The sequence below is a fragment of the Anastrepha ludens genome, chromosome 5 (genome assembly GCF_028408465.1).
Source record: "Anastrepha ludens isolate Willacy chromosome 5, idAnaLude1.1, whole genome shotgun sequence".
Taxonomy (NCBI): domain Eukaryota; kingdom Metazoa; phylum Arthropoda; class Insecta; order Diptera; family Tephritidae; genus Anastrepha; species Anastrepha ludens.
Genome location: NC_071501.1, coordinates 105,915,108 through 105,924,623, shown reverse-complemented (window position 1 = coordinate 105,924,623; position 9,516 = coordinate 105,915,108).

Sequence of the window (9,516 nt, the reverse complement as noted above, 5' to 3'; positions counted from 1 at the left end):
AACCTTTGCAACAGCATTTCTTTATTGCCCAAAACGCTTCCTTAAAATAAAGAAAAACCATTCTCCTGCCACTCAACTGCTCAAGAAGGCTCCTGGCCTAGCACAATAAATATTGAAAATTATTATGAAAAATTAAAAAAATTGTAATCAATATCAAAACTGCTGTGGGCTTGTTTGAACCTGTTTTGTCTGCCTAAAATCAGTGAGCTGTCAATAGATTAAAATTACTTTGAAAATAAATTTACGGATTGTATGCATGTATGTATGTACGTATGTATGTATGTATAGTGAATTCTCGGTATGCTATATATTGACGATAATTTTCAGATTTGTAGGCATACTGCGGCCAGCATCTTATTATTTGTATGGCTCCGAAGATAATTTAAAGTGCAATATATTAATTTTGACAGCAAATACCAAGGACGAGGACGTTAACGGGATGGCGGGAAGACATCGATGCAACGTTGCTGCTTTTGTCGGCTAAGCTGACGTACCGCAACATAGACGTGCGCCTAAGATCATTTTTATCAAAATGAGTTGCACTTTGGTTTTAGTTTTGATTTTTTTATAACGGGTGTTGTTAGAGTGCAGAACTTTTTTCAATGAAAATAGTTGAAAATAGTTTTGACACTTTTTTAATAAGGATTTTCAATCTTACGACTATCACGACTGCGTAAAACTTGCTCCAGTATAATCGGCTTCATATCGACACTAAGGCGTCGAATGTTGATTCCCACTTATAGGTAGGTAGGTGAAATGGTTGAAGTACCACTCTGGTACTCCCTAAGTAACACGAAAGCGCCATTTTGATACCATTATGAGACCTCCAGCGGGCAGATATATACAGCCAACCAGAGCTGTTGATGTAATGAAAAAGGTTGAAGGGAAGAAGCACCCAGTGACATAAATCGTCTTGCTGCGAAACCCAAACATTTACAGAGAAAGTGCTCGACAGTTTCCTGCTCTGAAAGGTTCCCACAGTTTCTGCAAGGGGGGTTAAATGGTAAACTTAGCTTATCCGCATGTGTGCCGATCGTCCAATGGCTGGTAAACACAGCTTGGAAATTGAATGGCGTGGAGTTCCCAGGATTTTCTTAGTGCTCCTACTGTTGTACTGGGTCACAGGGTTTTCGAAATAGCACATGAAGAAATGGAGCTCCATCTTTTCCTGGAAAATTGGTCTTTAACAACTATCAGAGGATGAAGATGACCTGGTAGGAGGTCTCTGAGGTCAATTCCCAATTATACTCGCACAAAAATTATTCAAATCCCACCAACACATCAGAGGCGATCAATAGACAAATTCGTTTGCTGTCGCAAAAAAAAAAAAAAATGATGGCTTCACCCTGGGGGAAATGTTCTCAGTCCACATACCAACCTAGTTGAATCTTTTGCGCGCGTAGATCCAAATATTTCCTAAAAATCTTGTACTTAGTGAACAGCCAGGAATCAAGTTCGAAAACCGTGTGTGTTCATCACACTGGCATCCTTATAAAGGTTGTAAACGTCAATTGTACAAGGTGCCGCAAAAATAATCACCCTATCAGAAGATTTATAATTTTTACAAATGACATCGTACGTCATCATAAAGGGTTTTCCAATAACAGGTGTTATTTTAAATAGCCCGCTATTTCGGTAGATGTAATTTGGAAGCTGTAATTTTTTGATATTTGACAAGTAGAAACTACGTCATTAATTAAAATGGAATGAGACGCGCTTAAACAACGCATTGAAATTATTAAAACTCACTATAAATATGGTGAAAATTTGGCACAAACGGTTCGTCGCAAAACTCGAACATTTTTGGGTCATCGTGAAGCACCTTGTTGGACCGCAATACAGAAATTGGTGAAAAAATTCGAGCTGTTGGGACAAGTTATTGATGTAAGGAATAAAACCCGTGCACTTCACTGAAGAATAGCCAAACTATTGCTGTTGTATCCGAAAGTTTTGAAGAAAACCCAGGTTTGTTCATTCCTCGTCGCTCTTTGGAATTAAGCATTCAACAAACGTCATTACACCGTATTTTGCATAAAGATTTGGGTATTAAGGGTAATAAAGTCCAGTTAACATAAGAACGCAAGCCGGCCGATCACCAGCAACGTCGAGTCTTTGCTGATTGGGTCGTTTAAATGCATGAAAATGATCCGGAATTCCATCGAAAAATCATCACCTCGGTGGCTTCGTCAACTAGCTAAATTGTCGGATATGGTGCTCAGAAAATCCAAGAATTATTGTTGAAAAGTCTCTCTATCCTCAACGTGTGACTGTTTGGTGCGGTTTATGGTCCGGTGGAGTCATTGGACCTTACTTTTTCGAAAATGAAGCTGGAGCGCTATCGAGAGATGTTTAACGATTTTTATGGCCGGAATTGGATGGTATTAATCTGGACAACGTTTATTTTCAACAAGACGGCGCCACGTTCCACACAAGCAACGAAACCATTGATCTTTTATAACAATAACACCTCTTATTGGAAAACTCTTTATTTGACACTTGTGAATTAGACAGCTGCAGTATGCAAACAGACAAATAAATGTCAAAATAAATATTTCCATTACTTAAAATCATTTTTATTGTTTGAAAAAAATTATTCAAAAGCCACCCTGTATATATAACATAAGGAACGTTATTTTACGAATTTTACTAGAACGTGTTCATTGTGTAAACAAATTTATTGTAAAAATTGTAACAAAATATTACAAAATTTTAATGCAACAAATCCCCCTATATTTATTCTTTTCACCCTAATATTTATAATTTCCAAGACCAAATGCAATAGATCGTGAATTCCCCTTTAGAAAAACCAAACAGATATTTTCTAATTGGACAGCTGGCTTGACATATGAAAGTCGCTATTAAAAGTTCTAAACATCAAAAAAGCACCCGTTGCCACTTTCACGTGTTCGCAATTATTAACGTCACATATTTGGCATAGTATTGTATGAAATGCCGAATTTTATGTTTTTGATAAGAGTTTTGCCTTAAGGCGTCGCAAAAATATGAAATTGTCATTGTTATTTGACACTTCTGATCTCTAAGAATGCCATGCATTTATAATTACTGGTATAGAGCTTCTTCAAAAGCAGAAACCACTAGTTGCGCCGCATTAGAATTGATTTTTTGTTTTCGAGTGATTAAGACAAACTCTGCTCATATTTGCACACAGGCAGCAAAAGCCCAACGCTTTGTGACTGAGTTTCTTTAAGAGAACAATTCATAGTAAAAAAATAAAAAAAAAATACGTTGAATTACACTCATGTCGGCACTTTGTCTGTTTGGATCTAGCCTCGTGACCATGGCTTGTTTTTGGCCGGAAGTTATTGCTTGAAATCTGCCAGCTCGTTGCCAATCAAGGTCCTTCCACACACAGATAATATTTAGCTAAGCACTTTGAGCTCGCGGGATAGTCCGAAATGAGGTCACTGTTGTTTTTTGATTGTTGGCTATTTTTGAGTAAAAACCGCAAATACCCATTGCTAATCAATAGCAAAATTTCAGTGAATGAAGAGAACTGCCAAAGTTTTAGCAACGAAACTTCTCTACATACATTAGTTCCCATTAAATTATATTTGATTCAAATATCTCTTTCGAGAACAATTTTTTTAATCGAAAAGCGCCTGCTATGCTGTGAATCTGCGCTCTCATCGGCAAAGAGGGCTTCATTCGAATTCCAACCAAAACAATTCAATTAAAAGCGACATAAAATTACTATATAAGTAAAGTTCCGTGACCTTAACTTAAGAAGTGCGATAGAAATGAGAAGTCTGCTTGCGAGAATCCAATTAGTGTGCAAAAACCACAACACAATGTTTTGAAAAAAGCTAAAAAAAAGAGCATTTAGATTAAGTAAGGCTGACGCAATACCGATGGACCCTAACGACCAAATAGACGGCGTACATTTTTGGTACATCTCACTTATGTGTTTATACCTAAGAGCGTGTCTTTAGTGTCAAAGGCATTGCTGTCAAATGTTCTTTTTCTATTCTCAAACTTTTCTGGTCTGACCAGGCGAATGCATCGCATTTTTTGCCTTTTACAAAAAGTAGGGTTTAGCGTTGTTGTTCAGCTGATTTTTGTGTATATGGATGCAAATCGCCCTATTGGGTTGGGGAATAAATTCATAGGGTTTTTACAGAAGACTTTTACTTAAACAAAAAACAATAATTATATCAATAAGTTAATCAATTATATATTCGCCGTTGCTGTTACATAACCTCTTCCCATTTCTTGACCAATTTGTTGATGCGTTCCGCCAAATATCCCCTGGTCTGGTGTCAAAGAAGTTGTTGAGCAAGTTTTTAAGGGCCTCTTTGTTATCGAAGGGAACGCCCTTCATAAGGTTTGACTGGGATCAGAAAGGGTGGTCGGTCCGGTAGGCGCATAGTCCGGAGAATACGACGGATGCTAAGACGACTTGTGCAACATGGGCCTGGCGTTGGCGTGAAGGAGTACGGTTTGACCATGTCGATGAGGTATTTCCAGTCGAAAAGCCTCATTTACGTGATGGAGCTTGGCAATGTAGAGCTCCTTGTTCTTTTCGAACATTTTCCAGAGCCCCATGCCCTCCCAGTTCCACCAAACACATATTATTTGGATGAAGATCCGGCTTGATTCTCGGCTTTGGCGTATCGTCTGGAGCCATCCACTCCACTCTTTGCTTTATATGGATGTATAGGCTCCATTTTTCATATCCCGTTGCGATTCGGTACAAAAAGCGTTGTTTATGGCCGGTGTTGCTCGATGGCGGGATGCTGAGAAGCAATTTGAAGACAACTTTCTTTGCTTTCTCGTTGAGATTGTGAGCCACCCAGGCTGCTAGGCTCCAAATTTTTCGATAAATCCTATGGATGAAGGTGATTGAAAATCGTTTTATGATCGCAGTTCATTTTGCCCGCCAATTCACGACTGGTTTGGCGACCGTTCTAATTCAAAAAAGATTTGAAACGTTCTTCATCGAATTCAAAAGGCCTTCCGCTGCGGGACGTGTCATCGACATCAAAGTCGCCATTTTTGAGCTTTGCAAACCATTTCCATAGACCATTGCTATAGACTCGCCTATGACGTCTTATCCATACACGTTGCAAATGTTCCGGGCTGTTTCGGAAGCCTCGTTGACCTCGTTGAAAAGCAAAGAAGAACAGGTGTCGAAAATGTTGATTTTTGCCTCCTGGGTATTCCATTTCCAAGCCTCAAAACTAATAAAAAAAAAATAACGCAAACATATATTAGTTTTGTAGAGCAGAAAGAGTTCCATCGAATGAATTCTTACCCTTTGCCAAATATTAAACAAATCGCTGTAAAATAAAAGAACAAATATAAAAACGCTATGAACTTTTTCCTCAACCCAATATTTCATTATATTCAATATATCGATATACATATATAAAATGTCCACATTTATAAATTATAATTTGTGGAAGTGTTGAAGTTTGCTGGTTCTATTCTCGGATGGAATACGAAGCTTTTTCACAGGGCGTTACAGTGACCGTCGTGTGGTGTGGCTACTAAAACAATCCCTCCTCTCTTTCTGGGGAGACACCCTTTCCGGAGCTGCTTTCTATATTACTTCGGGAGGGCCCAGACCCAGAATGGCATCCTTGAAGGACCAATTCTAACCACCCACGTCTGGGTCCACCATATTTGTAGGCAGCTTTCGTTCTATAGGCTCGTCTTCTTGTGTCTCTATCTGTGCGGTTTCACTTTGTTGCGCTGTGTCGATGTCGAACCTTTTTTTCCGTAGCACGTTTTCCGTTTGCTGATTATGTTGCTCGGTGCGATGTCGCCAATCTGCTGCCTTAGAGCATTTCTTTCCACGAGCCATATATTACAACTAAAAAATGTGTATTGAGCGTCATCGCTCAGTGCTTCGCAGTATATCTACTTGGAATCGGTTACCTTGCCCATACGGTATAGCTATCTCTGGAAGTATCCGTGGCCCGAGAGAAACTGAGTTAATAAGTAGTTCACTTCTCCGAAGTTCCTTTGGACCCATTTGTCAATTGATGGAACAAGTTTCGCTGTCCATCTGCCACTCGGGTCAGTGTCCCATCGGCTTTGCCACCGCAGCATGGTTTGGCATCTCCGTTCTGAGAAGCTAGTGATGACGTGTTTCTTCTTGGAGTCCTACGCATCCATTCGTTCCCGGACCATGAGTTCGACGGGTATCTGCCCGCTGATCACGAAAATTGCTGCACCTGAGACAGTGCGGTAGGCTGAAGCAACTCTAAGTGCAGCCTCTAGTGCTTTGCGCCTCGCTTTGCAGTTTAGCACAATTCCCCATACTTCGCTGCGTACAGGAGAATTGAGCTTGTGGCCGGCATAATTAGCTTTCTTTTGCTCTATGTTGGCCCACCGATGTTTGCCATTAATGTACTTAGCTTAGCCGTGACCTTTGCTGCTTTGGTAGCCGCATGCCGTATCTGGGCCTAGAAAGTAAGCCTGCAGTCAAATTGAATATCTAAGTAATTTACTACTCTTTGGGTCACTAAGGATGTGTCGCTTATGTGTCGAGTGGTATGTAACCTCGTGTCATAAGGATGACTTCAGTTTTATGTTTGGCGAGTTCCAGGCCGTGGTCCTCAAGCCATTTTTGCGTTCTTATCATGACTTGGTTCAGCTAGCGTCCTCAGTGTCCCGAGCTGGTATGACCGCCACTATATCGTCCGCGTATCCCACTAGATATGTATCTCCTGGCAATTCTATGCTCAATATCTCATCGTAGCTCAAATTACAAAGATCGGGCCGAGAATAGATCCTTGAGCTGCGCGAAATAGCAGATACCGACATCTCATGGAGCGGTGCGAAAACAACAGCACAAAACTGTGTACGATGGAAGAGTCTTGCCGTCGAGGCCCTATGCTCCCGAGAGGAGTGAACAAGGAAACGAAAAAGAAAGAATGCAATATTTTTTCTACACATAAACAGGTATAAAACTGGCAGCGTTTTCGCTCATTTTGTTTGTGGAAATCCAAAAATGTTGTATTAATTTCAATCATTAATTTTACATAAACAGTTTGTTACAAATGCAGCATTTTCTTGATGTTTTTACTTATTAAATATAATTAGTACGATCGTACATATACAAACATGTAATCACGTAAAAACATTTATACGTAAATCCGTTTTCATTTTGTCCCCATTACCGAAACGGTTACCTATCACGAAAATCTCGCACACTACAGCGTGATAACTGCATGGGAAACACGGCGAGTCTGTGTCACAGGCAAGGGTGAAGGTAAAAGGGTGAAAGCAAGGCTTGGACACAGCCAAATGCAAAAATTGCATGGACTCAGCGCGTGCTCCCCAAAACTGTGCGTCACTGTTCTCAACAATTCAAAACAAACACACACATCCGCACATATAGCGCTCTCGCCAACGTTGGCCAGCGCAAAAATAAAAAAAAACTATCTCATGGTGTAAGCTCAGCAAGATCCCCTTCGGCCGTCCCCATCCACCCATCCACCCACTCTACTGCAACCTTGTCGGTTACACAGTGCACCTATGGTTTTGTGCTGTTTGGACAACTATTGCTGTTATCTCTTTGTAACACATTAATACAACACTCATTATCAAGAAAAAAACCACAAAAACTAAGGAAAACTTTGGAAATTCAAAAACAGTGAGCCAACTAGGCAGGCAACAAGGCACCCGACAGCTACGCAGCTAGCGAATCGGTCAAAACAAGGTTAAGCTCATTTAATGCCGCCAACTGACCGACAGGCGTTTGCCTGCCTGGCTGTCTGGCTGTTCTGCCAGAAAGGCAGTTAGTTGGACTATACAACTGACAACCTATTACCCATTAGGCTGTGTGCTTCCTTGCATATCTGCTTTCTAACTATAAAACTGTAGGGTAATACAATTATAAACAAACTACACTTCGTTGACGACCATAAAAATTTATAATCAAGCGAAAAAAAATAAAAATAAATAAATAAATAGTAAACAAGTGCGGCTCGGTGTAATGAAATGCATTTCCATTGCTATGAAAATAAAGGTATTAAAAACTAATGTAGGGAAATTTATTTTAATTTGTTTATGAGACTCTTTAATGTGGTGTTTGCCTACGAGTAGCTCGAAATGTGTAACGAGGCGTCATGCACATATAATTTATTTGCAGAACCCAATAAACCCTTGCTTTAGCGAATAAAATTTAAGTGGAGCTTCTACGGCACTCAACAGTCAGGCATTTAGGCCACTTGAGTTTTGATTTAGGAGAAAAACTCTTTGATAGCTGTTTATTTGTGAGTTCTGTGCAACTGTCTTATTTTGGATTTATACTACATTCTGAGTCAAAGTTGGGTGATAGCCTTGAGTTAATAACCTGGCGGTTAATCACACAACATATAAAAGAACAAAGATTGAGATTGTGAAACTCGTTCCTCATATAAAAAGTCTTAGATGTTGTTTTAAAATAAATAAAAAATAAAAATTTAGTTTCTTTCAGATTTCACTACTTTTACTAAAAATATGTCAAAAATGGCATTATCGAAATGTCCACCACCAGGTAAAATCCACCAAACAGAGAAATTCATGAATCCCTATTTGCTGAGCACGTCGAGATGTCGATGTTGAAGGTTGCTCAGCAACATTTTGCGCTACAGCGGCAATATTCTCAATGGAATGCCCAGTTTTTGCTCTGCCAATCCTTTTTATATGCGCGAGAGAACAAGTTTCTTGAAATTTTTTCACCAATCTTTGAATTGTCGACTCATGCAGACGACTATTTTCACCAAAAACATCACAAATTCTGCGATATCCCGTTCTTAAAGATCCACCATTTTCATATAAAGTTTCAAAAATTTTAACGCCTTGTTCTATTGTGTAAAACTGTACATCTGCCTACTTTACAAATGCCAAATATGACATAAAAAAACGTCCCATCTAGGACTTATTCACTGATTTTTTTTTGTCGGGACAGACAAGCATTAAGTCTATTGTACTGCGCTCGGATTCCCTTTATAATTTTCTTTAATTCTACTCGGTCTACTAAGAAATCTGAGTAGATCTTGTGGCGCCAAGGAGCCAAGGTGGTCGCTTCTTAACACATCAGTGACAAAGACCTCAAACCTGATTCGAGCGAAGGCGAGACAGACGCACAGAAAGTGCTCCGCCGTCTCATCTTCCTCTCCACATGCTTGGGAGAGTGCACTGTCTGAGATGCCCACCATTTCCATGTGCTTTGCCCATTGGAAGTGGCCCGTCATCAGTGCAAGCAGCCTCCTCAGTGACAGGAGTAATTGCGACAGTCGATCGGACATGACTGGTAACTTCAGTTTAGTCCATCTGCATCCTCTCTCAGCCAGACAAGGTCGCTTGTGGGTTGTAGTAACCCATTTGCTAACCGTGGCTTTGATGGCTGCAGAAGGGAGTTGCAGAACGGGCTCCGGGCCAAAGAAGTTGGCTTAGCTAAGGAGTCAAAGTCACTGAATTTTTACAAATATGTAATTTCTCTTCCCTTCGTTTGTTTAATTTATTTGTTTTGTATTATAATATTATGGCGCATGACTTATGCTT